This window comes from Haemaphysalis longicornis, unplaced genomic scaffold (assembly GCF_048455015.1).
Source record: "Haemaphysalis longicornis isolate Haplotype H1 unplaced genomic scaffold, Haemaphysalis longicornis Haplotype H1 scaffold_6, whole genome shotgun sequence".
Taxonomy (NCBI): Eukaryota; Metazoa; Arthropoda; class Arachnida; order Ixodida; family Ixodidae; genus Haemaphysalis; species Haemaphysalis longicornis.
The window spans coordinates 10,755,826-10,776,878 of NW_027526407.1; the positions used below are offsets into that span (position 1 = coordinate 10,755,826).

The 21,053-nt window shown below is 42.1% G+C and overlaps 1 long non-coding RNA gene across 1 annotated transcript; it reads right to left on the minus strand.

Annotated features, from left to right (window-relative positions):
- Positions 1 to 1,527: 1,527 nt before the first annotated feature.
- LOC144141390 (uncharacterized) lies at positions 1,528 to 20,447 on the minus strand. The gene is made up of 5 exons (XR_013316574.1): positions 20,338 to 20,447; positions 18,434 to 18,576; positions 8,830 to 8,909; positions 5,985 to 6,071; positions 1,528 to 1,737 (listed from the first exon to the last, which is right to left on the minus strand). It is a non-coding gene; the product is annotated as an uncharacterized LOC144141390 (long non-coding RNA).
- Between the last annotated feature and the right edge of the window lie 606 nt (positions 20,448 to 21,053).

The following is a 21,053-nucleotide window of genomic DNA, read 5'->3' on the forward strand; positions in this document are numbered from 1 at the left end:
CAGTGGGCGGCGGTACGGCGGGGCCTCTTGACGGCGTGTTGGGGCAGGGCGGGGTCGACGAACAGCCGCAGAGTAGGTCATAGCCTCGGGCACGCGGGGTGCTTCGGACGGCACAGAAGTTCCCAAAGCCTGCTGTACTTTTTCCCGGATCACGTCGGTCAGTGAAGTGACTTGAGGTTCTGGTGTCGTCATCGGGAAAAGTTTCCGCAGCTCCTCCCTTACCACTGCGCGGATAGTGTCGCGTAGTGAGTCGGAGTTAATAGCGCTGGCACCCATCGTCTCCGAAACCAGCGCATTGATTGGGCGGTCGTATTGCCTCGTTCGGATTTCGAGCGTCTTCTCCATCGCGGCGGCCTCAGACGCGAATTCGGACACGGTCTTGGGGGGGTTGCGAACAAGGCACGCGAAGAGCTCTTGCTTCACACCTCGCATCAGAAACCGTAGTTTCTTTTCCTCCGTCATTCCTGGGTCCGCACGGCGAAAAAGTCGCTTCATTTCCTCGACGAAGATTACGACTCCTTCGTTCGGGTGTTGCGTTCGAGTTTCCAGTAAAATCGCAGCTCGTTCTTTTCTCACCACGGTCGTAAAGGTCTTAAGGAACTCGCTTTTGAATTGCGTCCAGTCGGTCAAGGCGCTCTCGTGGTTTTCAAACCAAGTTCGAGCTGCATCCTCCAAGTAAAAGAAAACATGCCGGAAGGTTTCTTCATCGTCCCACCTGTTGAAGATCCGCACGCGCTCCAGCTTCTCCAACCATTCCTCTGGGTCTTCAGCGGGGGCTCCCCGGAACGATGGCGGTTCCCGGGGCTGCTGCAGCATGATTGGCGACGTTGTTTCTTGTACCATGGTGTTGGTTGCAGCGTTCCTTCTCTTGGGTCCTTCTGGCATCAAACCGAACTCCGGTGGTAAATCTTGCAGGCGGGGGCTGGCTCTTGTTGGACTGGCTTGGCGGCTTCTCGAGGTTGTAGTGGGCATGAAGGGTGCGTACCCAGCACCTCCACCAGATGTTACGAAGCCAAGGACGACGCAGTTGTCTTGCAGGAGAAACAAGTTTATTGGAGCAAACTTGTGCTCCCCTAACAACTCAAAAGAATACAGAGGCGGCGAAGCAGCGGTCAACAAAGTGACTTGCGTCAGCGAGCGTCGCAGAATCGAATGCCCCGGCGTCCGCACTGCAGGCTTTTTATCTTTCGGCGCGCGTGGTTCTCGAAACGTCGATTCGCATCGAGAACATAGTAGATCCAAGAAGATTATTCTGGGCTGTTCACGTTAGATCGGAATGCTCTCCCTATCACAACAGATAACACATGCGGCACAGAAAGAAAGAATGGAACACGCGCTTCCCTTGGCGCAGAGATAACGCAGACCGGCGCAGCCGGGCGGTAAAAGCAAAACACAAATAAACAAACCCAATGTATGGTTCGCGGCAATATTTTGTATAGATATGTCACATTTATGCTTGCATTGCAAAATAAGGCTTTTTTTTCAATAGAGCCCTTCACTTTTCTTAACGACGTGTACAATTAAAAAGATCTTTTGCCAACGAGGCCTTTATCTTTTATTTACCCAGATTTTGCCGCCGAGAAGGGACATGATTGCATGTGTACATGTACACGTTCCAGCTTCGTCTTGGTTTGTAGCAAATGGGATCTTCGTATGCGTCGTAGCAGTCGTCTGGGGGTGTTCGGGAGAGGTTTTCATTTCGTACTCGTAGGTCGCACCAATTGCCACCACCTTGACCTTAAAATTACAAATATACGTTACAAAATGTAAAGTTTACAGCAGCAATACCAAAATAAAGTAATAAAACGATGCAGTAAATAAGACACCTGTGAACACGCCGATACAAAACATAACACCCGTTTCGGCGTTTTTTTATGATCACGAGTGTAAAGTGCTCGCGATGGCAAAATTCGCCTTGAGATATTCCCTGGCTGACATTGCAAGTGTGCATGTTTACTGGTTACAATCAATACAGAAAAAAACTCCTGTTTTAAAAAGGAGCAAAGCTTGGCTAAATTATGACGAGGTCCTTGTTATTTAGTACACTACGTTGCGTGGCTCAGGAAACTAGGAGTAGTTAGCGTCACTAAAACTATTTTCGTTTGCTTGGTTTAACCAAGCAACCGAAGTGTAAAACTTCGAGAAAATGTGGCCTTTTAGGTGTACCTCTGAACGTTCGATAGATAATTTGTCCATGTGAAGTAGAAAAACCAAGTGTTATGATTCAAAGTAAAGCATTCCGTTGATCTGCCATTGATACGAAGGAAGCTATTGAGATTTCGGTTGTACGTTTCAGCCGTTTCCGTGTGCACTTCATCAGCCAACGTACAGCACACTTTTAGAGTGAACTAGAAGATTTAGTGGTTCAAATGGCACATAGGCCCATGTAATAAAAGTAAGGCAAAACAGGTGTCGAACTGTTTAGGAGCACATCCAGCGTTTCCATTCCATGGCGGCTCAAGGGATAAACTACTGGGCTCCGAAGCAAAAGACCTTGGTTAAAATTCATATCCGAGGCTGTCTTTTTTTCTTTTTTGGTTGGTTAAATATTTAGAGCTGTAACATAGCCAGTGCCTTTTATTTTACTGCGGAAAAAAGATAAAAAAGCTTAGCCTATATGCAAATCAGGAATTGGTTTTTTGTTGTCTTTCCATTTATACAAAATGCCACAAACAGAACATTCTTGCGTGCGCCGTGATTGGCCATGCAACGAGTGTTGTGTAGCAAAACATAATGCCCTTTTTAAAGGTGTAACAACGCTGAATTTATGCACGTCGCTTTTGAAATCAAAGTCACGGTGTAAATTTGAATAAAAAAAATTTAATGATGACGCTGTTTCCGCGACACGATATCGCCACGGTTTTCATTAGCGCCTGATTAGGTGCGTCTTTATACTTACCAAAACGGCTAGTGTAAACTTCTCAAATTAGAAACATTTAGATTCTAACCACAGGACCACTGACCTCACCATAGCAAAATTCTCGATTCGTGCGAAAGCGTGCTAAAGAAATAATCGATATAACGGCGCCGAGTCACTTATACAACGTACACAGTGATTCGAACCCTCAAGAACAACATTTCCTTTTATTTACAGTGACCGTGACAATTAAGCTTACTTCTTGCATTATCGTTAAGTTGCAAAGGCGGTAAATAAAAGCAGAACATACAGGTGCTTGCGGGCATGGCTTGGCACAGACGAAGCAGACATGCATCATTGCCCTGTACAGCTAGGGCAATCTTTTTTATTCGTTTAGAAAATTCTGGTTTAATAACGTCTGATAATAAATAATTTGGCTACAGAAACAATAATTGTGCATTTTAGTTTTTTTTCTTATTGCCGAGAACATGTCTTCTGCGTTAGCCAAGATACTTCCTTGCAAGACTACATGTTCAAGGCTGTATCGCGCTGAAGCACAATACAGCCACACGTTGCGCCTTAACAAGACCTGTTTTATTTAATTTAATCAGAATATTTACTTCAAAATTATCCTATACAGAGAGTTCTTCAAAGCAATGATGTACAATTCGCATAACTGCTTTCTTCATTTTTTTGTTCCAGATTTATTCGCGTTAGATATACCAGCACAAGTCCACGATATTGCTTGGAAACAGGGTAATTGAAGCATATCATTCCTGGTGATAAAACTTACTTGGGACGCCCTCGTCTATGACCGGACCTTTTCTTCATGCTGCATATCCTCTTTAAAGTTTGTTTCTAGCTGTATAGCAATAAATGAGAACCAATGCGTAGCCCCAGCTGCGCCGATGGTGCCTCAAATATATGTGTTCGGTTGTGTACGTGTTTGCTGTAGGCAAGGAAGCTGCAGAAGGAATTCCAGCCGGTTCATGGCCGATGTATGACTATTTGTCTTTGTTTCTCTTAGCGTTTCAGCTTTTTTCAGGGTTTATTATGTGTTGGGTGTTTTAAATGGCTGGACCTTCCACAAACAAGCGCACAACCTACACCAATCCATTGATTTAGTGCACATACGTAATATACGGTGCAATTTCGGCACTTTTGTATGGCTATTGACGTGTTACGTGAAAAAAATGCATCGGCTCAGGCGGGATTTGAATCGTAGTCTTTCGCGTAGAAACCCAATACTGTACCCGCTGCGCTACAATGAAGGGGTAACGTTCGCAGCACCCCTAAACAGTTCGACCTCTTGTTTGCCTCATATTTTGGGTCCCGTTTGCACAACTTTATACTTCTAGTTCCCTTTAACACTGTGAAGCTTTAATGGCTCCAATGAAATGATCACGAGCCCGCTGGTAATCTTCTCGTGTAGTCTCGGTTGATGTCTGTAGCCGTGCAAGTAACCAGTTGACGAGGTCTCTGGACACCACTCTGCAAAACGCGTTGAACTCACTAATTATCAAAGAGCACTTTAGGCCCACTCCGCTCATTACCAGTTAGCAGCACCATGCGTATTGTTCCCATCGGTGCATCCACCTCATAAAAGTCTTGTATTACACGTGGGCATCCACCTAACCTGCCTGCATACACAAGTATTGTTTTGTAGGCACACGCGCCTTAGGCCATTCTCCGAGCTGTCTTTAGACTCTCTTGCCGAACTGCTGCTTTGGTTTTTCTGGCGCGCAATGCCGGGCTCACACTCACTAGATCGCGACCGTTACAAGCGTGTGACCCCACCTTACGATTACGAATATGCCTAACCTTAACCTTTTTACAGTTACTTTTTCACCTCGAAGCCTCGAGCCTGCAATTAGGAAATTACAATTTTTCGCCGTCAAACCCACATACCCAATGCTACAGAAGATGCAGCTGTAATAGAGCACTTCGATAAAATTTTAGAATTTTGTGAGAGATGAAGTGTGCACTTCATTGGTTTGTTGAAAAAGTCACATAAAAAGATATTAAAACAAAATTGGCAGGGAAATACAACACACAAAAGAACAAACCCATTCACTGCCCTCGCAACAGATATGTAAAAAACAGTTGTCGAAATACTCATTGAAGCAAGACTGTGTATGGTGTACACAAAGTTCTGGCTTGACCTTTGAGCCTCGTTACCACAGCGGCATTCACGTTACAATGGCAGTAGTGAAATGATCTTTTGCTTATTTTTCCTGCCAGCAAACTGCCATTGATTAAAAAAATATGGTGACTGGTAAAAACCACAATGTTACATTTTCACCATTTTTTATTATCTTCAATTCGAAGAACCAAGTGGACACACCATCACCTGGCGCCAACATATTCTCGTATAAACCCTAAAATTTTCGTTGATTGCTCGGAAAAACCATGTAATTAACTGTTATTGAAGGACCAAAACAAACCCAGCGTACACTTCGCAATCTTTACTTGCACTCTGGGACCAATTTTATGTCCCCTATGATAATAGTTTCAGATATAGTCTGCCTCGTTATATGAAACCACTGTCTGCTTTAGAGTTTGCAATTTTGGATAATCAACTTTTAATAAGAAATGAGGGCAGCATGAATGGTACCATCTTTTCATAGAAGATGCGGATTGACCGCATCAAGTGTTATCTTCGCAAATACAAGGACTCTGCTCACATGAGAATTCTGGTCGGACGGTCATCAATTTAGAAAGAGAAATATACACAAATTATAAAGATTCATTCGAAAAGTGTTTTAGTGCACATCAAAACAAGGAACGTAACTGGAGTCAAATACGAATTCGCCACTTCTCTCTTATCAAACGCAAGCAAAACAGTTGTGGCATTGTTTCGGACTTGATAACAATTTAAATTTACTTTCACATTTATGCGTTTAGGCGACCACTTCGGCTGGCCGTGTGCATTTAATACAAACGATATATTAGACCCAAATTTCTCAGTGCAAAGTATTACAGTTAAGTTTTATTTTTCTTAAAGGTGCCTCCTTATATATTCCTACTTTAAAATGGGATTATGGTGCAGTTCTGGAGCAAGCAAGAATTTTAATGTACAAGTTCTCTCCCATTCAAAAGTGTAGGAAAAAAGAAGTTGAATCCTTACTTTCAGAACGAGTCACAGTAAATACTCCACAGGTGTTGTCTTCATTGGCATAATAGAGCTTCTCAAGAGTTTGCTCTTTTCCTGTGGCTGTTTGATGAAGAAAAGTGTTCATGAGTGTCCAAACCAAGGAAATATACAAGAAGCATCAAAAACGAACCTCAGCCAATAATGGTCGCAAAGGCATATTTCTTGTGCCGAAACCTCCAATACAAAGGTGTCGCAAATTGAAATGTGTGTTTGGCAAAAACGTCTATTCTCTATTTGCGTCAATTTGCTGTCTTTCGTAAGAAATGACTTCTAAAAAAGTATTCTTACCAAAAAAAGCAGTAATCTACAGATATATTTGGACAAAATGGCAAAGGAAACTCACGTAGTACACACAATTTATACTTAAGCGAAGCTTGTATTTGCTTACTTGTGGCTCACCGAAATGCCTTGCGGACAGGGCAATCTTTTCCACGAGCTCTAACATGAATGATGAAGATAATGCATCTAAAATTTCGGCAAGTACCCATTCCGGTGGCTTGACCACGAATAAAACTTTGGTTTTGCTCCTGTTAAAGTGCAGAGATTGATTCCTAAAGATAGCTGTTTGCAACTGGCGCGCGCGTGGGCGTACAAGTTCTTGGCTATATGGAGCCACAATGGGAGGCATTCTGTCTTTGCACTCCTATCACGCCACGTGGTGAGGGCGGTTGCTTGACTTTGTCGGGCAGTTTACCTTCCCGCTGGGCTGGAGTAGGCCGCGCGTGATTCGGTCAGCGAAAAATTTGGTAGCCATTAAAAAACGCAGGCGTTCCCGCTATTCGCAGAAGAAAGATGTAAAATAACACATATCAATAAGCTTGGTTCAGGTAAAGCGGAGCGTGATGTAAAGATTTCTTTTTGGTCCATCGGTGGTTTTGCGCTTTATTTTTGTACGTTTTGTTTTGCAGAAACGTTTTATTTATCGTTCTGGGGTTATTGCGTTTCATTTTCGTAGTTTTCTATTTAAATGAGGTCGACCTTCTTATAGGCCGCGATTTCCGGATGCAAAGTGTTGGTTCTTTATTAAAAAAAAAATGTAGTTCACATATGTTCGAAAACTAATACTAAGAATAAATATTTTCTGCACAGTGCAGTTTATTACGTTTTATTCTGCCCGTATTTCAAATTGTTTGTTTTACCGTATGCGTACTGAATGATACACATCGCTACCTTAATAAGAAAATCGTGATCCTAGAATATGGAGTACAGACTCGGAACACATCGCATACATATAATTCGCAATTGTATGTCTCTAAAGCATAAGCCGAGAAACATGTTTTTAACGATGAATTAGCTAAAACAGTTACTACAAAAAACCAACTATGTCCCTTCTTATGCCCAATGCCTATTGATACTATCTTGTGTGGATAGATGCATTTACTGTATATCGGGGTGTTTACAAAAAAGTCAGGGATATTTTGAGGTGTACAGTTGCTTCGTTAAAGTAGAACACACGCTGGAACAAATATTGTTTTGTAGATACTTCGCTAAGTTATTTTACTGTTGCGTAAGACTTTTTGCTAATCTAATGCGAGATGCTGGATTTATAATTGTGACGAGTGAGATTATCTGGTTTTAGGCGCAACATATTTCTTTCAAATTTTGCAATTTAATATCTTCACGCTATTTTAGGTTTTGAGAAGGGACCATGAATTATATTTGTCACAAAGAAAGAGCAGAACGTTATTAAAAAGATTGAGGCCGAAGTTACGACACATGTCTCTTAGCACGGGTATTTTCATGCCGAACATATTGGCCACAACAAAATGGAGCTTCTTTATTGAAATTTTTTAGAATCCTTTGGTGAAGCATCTGAATAAACATTACAACACAGGTCAGCTTGCTTAATAACTATAATCTTGTGCCTGAACTCTTTTTCACTCAATCACTGGAGCGTTTCTGGTGACGAACCTTGCGGACAGGCAAACTTGCACCAATGAAATTTTTAAAGTAGTGCAAAACAGTTTCTACTTACATTCTTATTTGCATACAAGAACCAATGGGCAATAAGAATATGCGCAAAAAATATTTTTAACTTGCTATTTTCTACCTCCGATTGCTCACATAAGCGTTCGTGTGAATTCCCAAAAATTATTGTTGTATTTGAAGTATGCATATTAATTTTATTGATGCGGAATGATAACAACTGATTTCATACAAATTTGTAGATCGTATAGATAGTAAAAAAGAGTTGGTCGTGGATGGAATATTTTTCTGGTTTTAGCAAAAAAAATAATGACATTCCACAAGTTCTTATTGCTTACTACAATGCAGTTAGAAAAAAATACAAAAACTGTACTTTTCGGCATTGATAGCCAGGAATGCTTTTTGTTCGCGCTTCTTGTTTAGTATTCTCCCAAGCCTACACCTTGGTTTATACTGTGGTTAGGATGTCAATAGTAATGAGCAATAAGTGACGCTAAAACGTTGTAGAAGAAACACTTGCTGGTTATGCGGAGACCTTTCGAATGTGGTTTAAACAAACACCTAGTCGCAGCAGCTGTTGACGTGCCGCAGCACTTGCTTTAAAATTTAGCGTCATAGTTTGCCACCACTTGATCAGCGGCTGCGGAGCACCCCCACCAGTTCCTTCCTTGGTATTTATCGTCAGGAACCTCCTAACACTCCCCATTTAAACTTTACCTCTAACGACGGCTCGCATTTCACCGACTGAAGCAGATGCTATCGTTTGCACATTGTTTGAAGCAATTGGTTTTGTGAGAACTCCTATATTGTGTTTGTTTAAATAGTGTACCGAACAAGCAATGTCGTAAAAACAAAACGTCATAGGTTAAAAAAATAAGTGTATACCACTGACCTGCATCATAAACAACCATAGAACTCCGAACTTCTTTCGCGGTCTCCCAAATTTTGCCGTAGAATTTTTTTGTGGTGTACCTGAAATTAGAATTCATATTTGGGCAAGATGAGAAATCTTTTTATATGTCGGTAGCAAGAAATCAATTTTGAGCGGTGTTTTCGTCCTACTATTTTATTAACCACCCCCGTTAACTGTTCGTTAATGAAAATAACCAGCAGCACCGAATGAGAAGATACCGTTTGGATACATCAGATGGCGAATAAGTGCGAGGTTGTAGCATTTCATGTTTGCACACACCGTATGAAATGCGTAGCTATGACGTTGTGGCGGTTAACATAACCACGTGGGTTCTATTCCTACCGCCAGGGCCCTTTTCTTGGTGGAAGAAAATAACAAAACCTCCCTTGTGTTGAGATAGGCGCATGATATAGATACCATTGTCGAGCTATTCAACTGGAGATATTCCCTCCGGCGCATCCTTTACGGTTATGTCTTGCGTGCATGAGAACCACCCAAATAATTTGGACCATGTCAGATTTGAGCCCCCATTGCTAGCGTTTTTTTACGGTTCAGCGCAGAACATTTTCCTGTATTGCTTTGTTTTCGAGCGATCTTGCATAAATATTCTGTAATACATTGCCGTTGGTATGGGTATATGCTTTTTTATCTATCCTAAATGCTTTCATGGCGCGTAGGGCCTAATATAAACGAGTGGAAATACATTTATGAAAGCAGTCCGCGCAACTACTGCATTCAAACTGAACAAAAAACAAAGTACCAAATGATCGGGCAACTAAATAGTGTTACATTCATCACAGTCAATTTATTTAAATAGTACTTCGTGTTCACAAACTGACGGCGAAAGTTCTCGGCAATCCAGAAATGGCGGCTGACTCATGCAAAAAAAATTGTTTCGCTGAGTTGGGTCACATGTACTTTTTTCATTGAATTAGCAGAGCTATCAAAATTGTTTAGAACAAGTAACACCAGGGTCGTACATAATAGCAGTGATGTCAGAAATGCTGGAATGAGGGGGAAACTTAAAAGCACATAAAAAAGCTAGCGCTCGGAAAAGAACAAGTTACGCAGTCAGAGATGGGCAGGGTAATGTTGCGGACAACGTGGACGAGGTAATAAATGTAGCTGAGCAATTTTCAGCAGGCTATACGCCAGCGACCTATGACCAGGGGAGATTACTCAGCGTGTAAACTTTGCTCTTGATTTCGCAATAATAACAAACGACGAAGGGGTAAAGCATTTTTAGGGGATAAAAGGAACAGAATCTTCTAACCGCAGATTTTTAGGGATACTAGATATATACTGCTGGAAAACCTTGCTGCACTGGTTTCAGAATGCAGAAGGACAATAAAAAGTGCCCATAGCCTAAAAAAAGGGCCGACATACCTATTTGTTATTCAGAAGGAAGGGGACACCAGAGATCTCCTGAATAGCAGATCCAGCAGCTTACTCTCAATTATATATAGGCTTTTTACCAAATTAATAATTACCTGCAGATTTGATATGCCAGAAGGCCAACGACACGCGAGGTAAGCTGGGTCTAGAAACAATTACCCAATGGATGACGTCCGTGCCGACAATCACATGTTAGAACACTGCGCAGAGTCTAACGACCACCTTTCCGGGGTTTTAGATAAAACGAAAAAACGTTGTTGTTCAGTAAGCACCGAAGCAGTGCTGAAATCAATGAAACACCAGGAACAGAGAAGATCGACTTATCAATTCTAGACTACAAGTATACTGCTGCATATGCAACGCGAACAATTCCGGGACCGAAAGGGAGATCAAAGAGACTGTTTCATGTCGCCAAAACCGTTCACAGTTTGTTTTCAAATGGGTTTCGGGAAGCTTGACTGAGAAAACAGTATGACAGATAACTGAAAAATACTTGAGCCATTTCAGGTTTGCAGACGACGTCATCTTGCAAGATGAGACTGCGCCAGACCTGGCCAGACGTCTTGATAAACTACAACCGATACCATGATTTTGGGGGTAAAAGAAACAATCAATCACAAACAATTGATGAATATACATACCATGTGCGTTGCATTCATAATATTGTCACAAAAAGGTGAACAAGGGGCTGTGGGGCCTACGGCTATGACATCAGCGATTCACAATTAGAAGCTGAATGGTGTGTGGTGTGTTAACCCTCCGAAGACGCTCTGCCCTGGTTTTCTTATTAATGCTGTAATGGGTCATCTGTTCTAAATCGATCGTATCATTGTCATCCATGGTGTCCATCTTCTATTTAAAGCAACGTATCAATATTTAACGAAACGCTAGAACGAGTTAGGACTAAAACCCACTCGGAGACGTTTCCAGGCTGGCTCTAAGCACGACAAATAAACCGTTGCAGAACTTGAATGGGGTGGGGCGCACTTGGCAAGTAGTCCCAAATAATGAAATGCATGCTACATCAATCACTGAAATGCAGAATATGTAACCAACGCGTCCTTCCGGTGGACCCATAAGGAGTGCAAACTTGCGCTTTGATAAACCTTCGCAAAGGAAAGTTAGATCTGCTCACCGGGCCATGGGACTACATTTCTACGCGCAGCGATAAGGAATAGGAAACAGGCTTCCGGGAGGATAAAAACTCTAGTAGAGGACAGCATTGTTAATAGAAAAAAGAAAGGAATTTCGGCTGGTCATGCCGGTAGACGAAATAACAAGCGCTGGTCCACCAGGGTACCAGAGTTTATAGCAGGAGACGGTGTAAAACAAGGGGAAGGACAATAACTCAACAGAGAGAACTAAGAAAACTCGGACCCAGAGAAAAGAATGGGACGCCATTGGACAGGATTTGTTTGGAGGTAGATGGGAGAGGGCTTTGTCGTGCATTGGACGTAGTAGGCTGTTGATGATGATACACCTTCCACAGTTTGGCTAACGTTAACCGTACAAATGTCATTGCTTCGCAGTGCTGGGCTCAAACTCAATTCCATAGAACAGTTGCAGGTACGGAGCATTACTTCTGAATTAGAAGTAGGCATGTCACACAGTTGCATGACACCCATACTGTGTTGACAGGCACATCGTTTTAGTTTAGCAGAATGTTTACAAAAATAAGAAAGTTTAAACTCAGATTTCCGGAAACCTATGTACAGCCTCTTCAATAGCATGTAACCCGAACAAGTTATTGAAGAAACAATTGGGATAGCTAACCACCTAAACAAACAGAAATCTTTAAAAAGAAAGCTCACCAACCTAATTGCGTGAATTAACATCCCTCAGACCTTTCAGCCTCCGCTCCAAGAATGTTTGCCGTACTAAGGAAATATCGCAAAATCTCTATTCAATGTGAAGGCCAAAGAAACGTATTTTCGGAAAAAGCACGTGATGTCTACCGATGTAATTGGAGTCCGGCAAATTTGTTACGGCCTTTCTTTTCAGCCGACCGCAAACCACTCTCAACACGACCTGTAAAAAATAGCTTCATAATTTATTCCGCAAATGACCGCTACGCAGCGCTCTCAGAGCAGGACTTGATACTACTGGATAAATATAAATGGTAACTCTAACTGTGCGCCGCTAACGCCGTAACCTTCACCACGCACCAGTTATATTCAACAAAATATCGGCCAAAGGCAAAACTCTTTTTCAAGTGTCTCAATAGCCAGTGCTCTCATGCAGAAAGCTGTTCTGATTGCCCGTTGTCAGTATATGTGAAAAGCTACTGTGATGCATATGAACTTCTTAAAACCACAAAACGCAATGTTGGAAAACAGCTTTAAAACCGAGCATGACCGCGCGATTGGGGAGTCTTGACTCACTCATAGGTTGAAGCGAGCGTCGCTTTGCATCAAAAAAGTTACGAAGCACAAAAGGGCTTATTTTTGGAATCAAGTAGGCGGCATATTTAAAGGTACGTTGTTCAAATTTGCAATTTTTTTTCCGGCGTTTAATAATCATACGTCATCATTGGGATTCCCGCAAGCTCTCTATCATCGAAAATATATTCAAGTCTGTTTAGCCCCAGCAGCTGATTGGAGGGCTGCCCCCACTTATGCTGAGTTTATTGGCGAAATCCGACTAAAATGCGATGTTTTTTGGACAAAAGTCTAAGTTCGACCATTTGTTTAAAACTGTTTGTTTAGCATATAGCTTTTTGTTGCTGTGTTTTCTTCTGTTCCAGTTGCTTTTAATTATTTTCTAGGTACAGTCGAACCTTCCTAGAGAGAAGTAATATCTCGAACATAATTTAGTTTGTTATATGCGATAGTAGTTCTAACATAGAGGTCACATCGGCCTGCAAACCTCGTCAATCTGGCTCACGCGAGTACCATCGATACTGAAACGCTATATTTAAAGATTAAAACCTGCTATAAACAAGGTAATGCCAGTGGTGTTGGCATTTCAAACTAAATGAATCGGAGCACGTCAACTTGAAATAACAACAGAACAAAGTTTGTTGTGCAAAACGGACTTGTATTCCTTTTTATTTGAAGAAGTATCTGATCTTTGCTTAGAGATTTTTCACAGCACTTCAGGATGTAGTTTCCCAGTGGCAACGCAAGTTTTCGTTATAACTAGGTTCGACAGCACTACAAATATAAGCTGGCCAATGTTTTTCTTTGCTGACTTCTATTTGTTGAACTGCAGTGCCTCCCTCCTCTGTTCCTCATTTCCTTACTCACCACTGACTTTCCTACAATGCCCTTTTTTAGATTGTAAACTACGATGATTTCTTCCACGATCTCACGTACACGCAAACAGCAAATAAAAAGCTTCCGTTTTACCTGTAAGTGTCTGCTGACACTTTTGCGGTACATTACGTGTTTGTGTGCATCAATTTTCTTTATTTTTTTCGATTCCCCCAGATTCTTCAGAGCTGACAAAGCATTTCTTTTATATCTGCCCGTGGCGCCCAAAAGTGTTGGCCACCTACTTCTCGTTTAGTTGCTGGTTTGTCACGAAATAGAAAATTTCTATTTCTGAATCTCCTCTTCGTACCTTTTTCTTCGCGCTCTTCTCGCCCCACGAGCACAGCCAGATTATTTTCATACATTTCCTTTTGAAAACATGTTTCTGTCGCTCTGTTAGCCGTGAACGTATATAAGGAACATGATCAATGTCTCTATCAGCGCATGCGCAATATTATCAAAATCTCTAAAGCTCCCGATGAAAGGCTGAAGGCAAGTAAACATCTGTGTTTGTGGTTTGCTAGTATGTCCGACATTGTACTTTCACGTTATATTTATATATATATATATATATATTGCCGCAACTGCAGGTCCAACCTGTCCCCATGAGTTCATCCTTCTCCGCTTTCCACTTGCCAGCTTCCACTATATATATATATATATATATATATATAAATATATATATATATATATAGTATATATATATAGTATATATATATATATATATATATATATATATATATCTATATATATATATATATATATATATATATATATATATATATATATATATATATATATATATATATATATATATATATATATATATATATATATATATATATATATTTGTAAAACCTCGTTTTAACGAAGCTAAAATGTCCTTGCAATGGGTATAACGAACCATTTTTTCCCCAAAACGAGCACTTACTGACCCCTTTGCGACGGACAGGTCAATGTCTTAAAGCGCACGACGGTTAACATCTCATTACAGACGAGGTAAATGAAAACTCCCGCTCGCAGGGCCGCCGCCAACTCCCGCGCGCAAAAATGGCAACGAGCCGCCTGGCAACACGCGCTAACGGGCGCTGGTCGGCGCGTCTGCCGGCCTCCCCCTCCGTGTGGAACTCGTGGACCCGCCCGCTCTTCCGCGTCCGGGCATGTTTGGGGCGCTGCGCCGACCGCGGCTTTTGGCGTTGCCTGCGATCATTCGAGTTTCAGCTTTTCAATCTCATCGCCCGTGTGAGCATAAAGAAGATATATGACGGCAACGGCAAACGGAAGCAAAAAAACAATATCAATCGAGCAGAACGCGGCCATGCTTGACGCCGTCGAGTCGGGCGCGAAGATTAAAAAAGTGGCCGAAGATTTCGGCGGAGCGTTCAGCACGCTGTCCACAATTTTGAGCAGCAAGGAATTTGTCGCCGGTGCTGTCGCAGGAGGCGTCAAAGGTGACAGGAAGAAGCTCCGAGCCCCAGCCTTCGAAGCGGTAGAGGAGGCTGTGTTTAAATGGTTTTTGGAAGTGAGAGCAAGCGGAATTCCTGTGAGTAGGGCCCTTTTGCAGAGGAAGTGGAGAGACTGCATGCATCATGGGAAACGACGATTTTGTGGCAGGTGCCGGCTGGCTGGAGCGTTTCAAGGAGCGCCCCGACATTGTCGGCAGGACCGTCAGCGGTGAAGCTCAATCTGTCGGCCGTGAAGCTGCTGTGGCGTGGGTAGAGAAATACACTGGACAGCTGCTGGAAAAGCACAGACCGAAAGATGTATTCAACGCGGATTAAACCGCCCTTTTGTACCAAATGTTGCCGCAAAAAACCTTGGCTCTAAAGGGTGAACGGTGCCAGGGGGGTAAGCAGAGCAAGGTCGGCTTGACCGTGTTGCTCTGCGCAAACATGGACAGCTCGGAAAAGTGGCCAGCCCTCGTGATCGGCAAAAGTGCGTCGCCAAGATGCTTCAAAGGGACAAGGAAGTTGCAAGTTAGTTATGTTTACAACCGGAAAGCATGGATGACGAGGGACATTTTCGCACAGTGGCTGCGGGAATCGGACGAGCGGCTCGGCACCAGAACCGGAAGGTATGCCTCATCCTAGACAACTGCGCGGCCCATCACACTGTCACTGGGCTCCGGAACATCGAGTTATGTTTCCTGCCCCCAAACTGCACGGCTGTTGTGCAACCCCTGGACCAAGGGGTTATAGTGAGCTTCAAGTCGGGGTACCACAAGCGTGTGATTGACAGAATTCTCGTGAACATGCGCATGGAGCGCGGGACGACGATCGACCTGTACATTGCGGTCGACATGCTGCAGGTTGCCTGGATGGATGTTTCGGCCAGCACGATAGCCAATTGCTTCCGGCACGCCTCATTTGGCGTAAGCAGTGATTACAGCGACGATCTAGATGCTGCCGTCAATTAGGGTGCCGCAGGCGACCAATCCCTGGCGTCGTGGGACGCTCTTCTTCACGCCGGTGTCATCCCCGACTGCGACACCTTCTACACGTACGTCAGTGCCGATGCTGACGCGGTAATGATGGAGGAGCGAACAGAGGAGGAAATTGTACGTAAGGTGACCGGGGTGCCTGATGAGGACTGCGACGACAGCCCGGAGCCTAATGTCGGCGTGTCCGACGTACCGACGTCCGCACAATCGCTGGATGCGGCGGACCTGCTGCACCGCTTCTTTGGTGCGCATGGTGACGGCGAGGACGGAATCGAAATAGTGGCTGCAGCTCAAAAAGCTATCATTCGTCTGAAGAAGACGCGGCAGCAATCCATCAAGCATTTCTTTTCTGCAAAGTGAGCCGCAATGGCTGATGTGCTGTTTCGATCAGTGATGAGCCATTTCGCGCGAATAACATTGTGATTCTTGCTATTATTAATTTTTTTTCGCTGGTTGTTCTCCACGCCATGGTCGTTTTTCTCTCGTGGCGGCTGCTGTGAGGTTCGGGGGTGAGTATACCTTTTCTTTGTTAATTAGCGGTAGATACTATAGACATTGTATATAACGAACTAACGTTTATAACAAAGTAATTACGACTCCCCCTTTATCTTCGTTATAACGAGGTTGTACTATATATATATCGTTTTATTTGGAAAAAGTAGGCATTATCAGTGTCAAAAGGAGGCTTCCCTGTTCACTTCTTGTGTGGTTTTTTTTTTTGCATTTTGCTTCTTGGGTTCATCTCATATGCCCTTTTACGGCCTTGTTTCTTTTAAAGCTTGTTTAATGCTTTAAGAGGTTTTTCAATACGCAACCACGCGCTCATCTTTGGAACAGCTACATCCTGATATCTCTTTTTTCTAAGCACCCTAATTACCAGGGACCTAGTGGGCAAAAATATCGGAAGGCCACTTATGACAGCATTTATATTCCAACTGTTTATTGCTATACGGCGTACTATTTTGTGCATGTGTTGCATTTTTTTTCATTACAATATCTCCTGAAAAATACTTTTTCAGCTCCAGTTACACGTCTGCGAGTTCTACGAGAGATGGTAAATTTTATTTTTCAACTTGAGTTTCACTGCCTAGAGGAGGAATGTATGCTACATATAAATATGCTAAACTTTACTGCCGTTCTCCTTGAAAGACTTCATTGTGTGCATAAAAAGCAGAGCCCAACGTTCAACACTCGAAACAATTAAAGCTTTCAAAGTTGGAATTAACCTACGGATCAATATAATCAACAAGTGTACAGGAACCACTTCGCAACGAGCAAATAAATTATGCTGTTCCTGAAGAATTGCATCAAAACGTTCAGCGGTAGGACTCTGATGAAAATTAGCAATAAATTTCATTCCTTGCTACACAAGTCTTATATGCTGATGTTCAGAAAAAAATCCCGAAAGATATAGATCTGTACCAAATCTTTTGCGGCAAAAAGTTACTGTGAACAACTTATATTCCGCCGACAGTGTATAGATTATGTCATCTTTAGGTAGAGAAGCGGGTGTTACAAATAAAGCATTCATTAGGGGAAACCAACGCACAAACGTAATATACAAAATACCAGAATTGCAAGCATTACAATCCTTACCGACTTAACTTTAATACGAATTGTTAAAAAATGCAATGACGTGATTTGCGGCGCCTCTTTATTGCTGCAAGAACAGGGAACAAAATACCTGCTGAAGACCTCACTTCTCTGTAGCGATATCACTGCATCAAAACAACACATTTACAGTATTCTAGGATAACTAGATTACAGCATAAAAAAGTGCAACAGCACTAAATCCGAGAGTATTAAAAAATTAAAGCAATACTACGTGTGACTGCGCTACTTCGGTGGGTAACCGGGTGGAATTCATGAGGAACATGACAAAAAAAATAGGTTGCATAGTTTTTGTGTTGCATGCAGCTTACAATCATCAGGTCCGCTGTATGTTGCTACAATGTTATCTCAACAACAAAAAATATTGGTCTGTCAAATATCGGCCTCGGTGAGCGTCTCTTACTCAATAAAATCGCAATAAAAATTGTATGATAAGTTTAGGCCTTCTGCTCAGTGAGAAAACAAACAAAATAAAACAAATTTAAAGTCGTAAATACAGTGGAAAGAGCAACACTCCATTGTTAAAATTTCAGGAAGCTGTTGTTTACTTTTCTTTAACGGGTTTTACTGAACATAATATGCAGCTCTGTACAGCCGCATTGGAAATGAACGCTGAAATGCGCAAATAATTACGGTGCTGCTTTTGGAGTGTTCTTACATTAGTCAAATATAAGCCAAGACTCTGCTTTTCGTCTTTTTTTGGAACCACAAAAACAAGTGTGGCCCCAAAAATCCCAGAGGGAAAGAGGCCTTGAATTCATTTTCGAGGGAATACAATCACAACTTTTAGTGCATATTATTACTATCTATATAGCGGAAGCAATTCAGAAAAATTCAACCTATCAGCAAAAGCTTATACTGTTGTACCAGAACAGGCTCCGCTTACACTCTGAAATACAACCAGTGGCTCCGTGTAAAATTGATAAAATCTTCAGACACATGTGTGACATTGTCATAAATACACGAAATTCTGGATGCGTTGGGATTTGTGCTGTAAAATGTCCACAACTGGGAGCCGTTTTTCATAAACTGAAAATAAAGGAATAGGGATGTGTTACTTAGCGCAGCGCTGCCGCAGTATTTCAATGCAAAAACAGTAAAATGCACTTCCTGAACAAAGCAACTGGGGTGTCCCGCGATAGTGTAATGGTTACTGGTGTTTCTAAGAAGCCGGTCGCAACAGTATCCCTCTTCAGAACAAGAGCTGGGTTCGTCATCCGAATACGAGAAGATGAATGTCGTTTATGAGAAGTATAATGATTTATTTTAGACCCACCTACTAGTTATGAGAACAGAAAAACATGGACTGAACTTGCCCTTCAATGGCGTGGTTAGAGATCCTTCGGAGAGGCTTTCCTCTTGCAGTGGACACAACGAGGCAGATGTTGATGTTGACAGGTTATGTGCATGAACGTTGTTGGTTTGAAAAAAGACTCCATTGCCATACCGCGTTCCGACCAAGCGTTTATAATAAAAAGTATACAGGCTGAAAAGCTTCTAAATTTTTAAAATCTCCTAGGGGCAGTTAAGCGTGTCACATACCCAAAGATATCCATTTTCCACCTTCTATGCGGTTTCTTGTTACTACGCAACGGTGATGAAAAACGAAAAACTCCAAAAGCGCCAACCCATCACAATAATAATACCGGCCCAGGATGTCCCCACTGGATGTTGACGAGTGCATGGATAACACTGGCAGAACATGCAATTTGAAACCCCATTAGTCCACAGAAACCCAGTAAATTAAAAATGAAGGGTAAACAGGTTGGCCTAAAGCGTCTCCTTAGGTCTAGTCAATTGAATGCCACCGACAAAAAATACCTATGACCTTAGTAGTGAATCGCCAGTATTGACTAGACTTCGAAGGCAGATAGTTCAGTTAAAGTATGGCGGAATAAAATACAATGCACTCGCAAGTAACGAGCAATAGCCTAGCTTCATTTCAAGCAAAAGTTCTCAACCTCAAGCTATAATTTATTGGCAGCAAAGATGTCTATGAGCACTGCCCACTCCATATGATGGCGTAAGAAGGCGAAATTGCGGCTGATATTTAGCATTTAAAAGAACGCTGAGCTTGGATCACAAAGCATGAGAAGATATACAGGTCGGACGATGCTCGGGAATAAAAAAAATGAGCGTCCTTCGTAGTAACCTAACTTTCATAAGAGGGCAGCCTAGGTAAAGGAATGCGCAACCGCGCAGTATGCTGAACATGCAGTGCTCATACATATACGAGTAATATTATGAATGCAGAGAAGTGGTACTTCAGCCGTGAGACCTCTTTTTTCCTCTTGTGTTGATTTCTCCCTCTCTCTCTCTCTCTCTCCTGCTATGAGCTGGTTGTGAAAAGCAAAACTGTCCTTTCTGAAAGCTGCGGATTTTGTGATAAACTTTCCCAAAACGAAGAATATTGCTTTGAATTTGTTAAGCTATTTTACGCTACGTTTTATCAATAGAATGCGCACTTCAAACGTGTACACCAATTTTGTCAGCGTGAAAAAGCGTTGAAAGAGAATGGACACATGACAATTATACCTTGCAAAAAACTAGTGCCCATACAGCTCCAGTGGAGCTATGATCCCCCTGTAGAAAACACGTTTTTTTTTAAGATAATCGTTTACATGGTACTAAAACTTAAAAATTCACAATGTATGTTGAAATGCTTATATATTTGAAACAAACTACACATACTGTTGAATATAATATCACTGATAGGGTAAAATACCTAAGCACAAAAAACTACTCCCTAAAATAGAAAGAAATTGTACTCGTGTGATACGCAATATTCACCTTTTTAAGATCGTATCTCCTGTAAAAATTGGGGGCATCTCTGAACCCAGCTAAAACGTACCCCAGATAGAGGGACAACAAAATGTGGGTGACCGAAAGAGACAAACGCATCTCGTTTGAGGTTTACTTCACAAATTGTTCAGTTTTCCACATTTATGCCGTGATGCCCATAACCTTTTTCGTAGTATTTGTCGTGTGCGAAAATATACTGTACCGCAGTAAAATAAATGTTACATGACCTCATTCGGTTTTGTTGTCGCATGAAGCAGTTTTATGGAGGGTCACTTCTGTTCCCACTTGTGCGATATCGGTAACATTTCCGTCCAAAATTACTTTTGCGGTGAACGCTTTTCTCGCTTCAGCGCTAAAAGCTTTCAGCGGTGAACGCTTCACCGAAAAACATGTTTACCGAGTCATAGTCTTTTCTGGTTTTGAGAAATAGATCGTGGGAGCGCGAAGAGTTTACACCGCCTTTATTTTTCTCAAAACAATGGTAAAGGGAGAGAGTGTAGTGTTTACCTTGAAAACCGTGAAACATTTGACTTTGGGTCCTCTAATCTACAGGTCGAAATAATTGCAAATCGGGTTTTACTGTGTCGAAAAATTAACGCTACTATTGTTCAGAGCTATAAATACAAAGGGTGAGGTGAAAAACGTGAACTAAAGGGACTGCCTGTGCCTTTTTGGTAGCAACGGGTGTATTGATGCTAAGTACA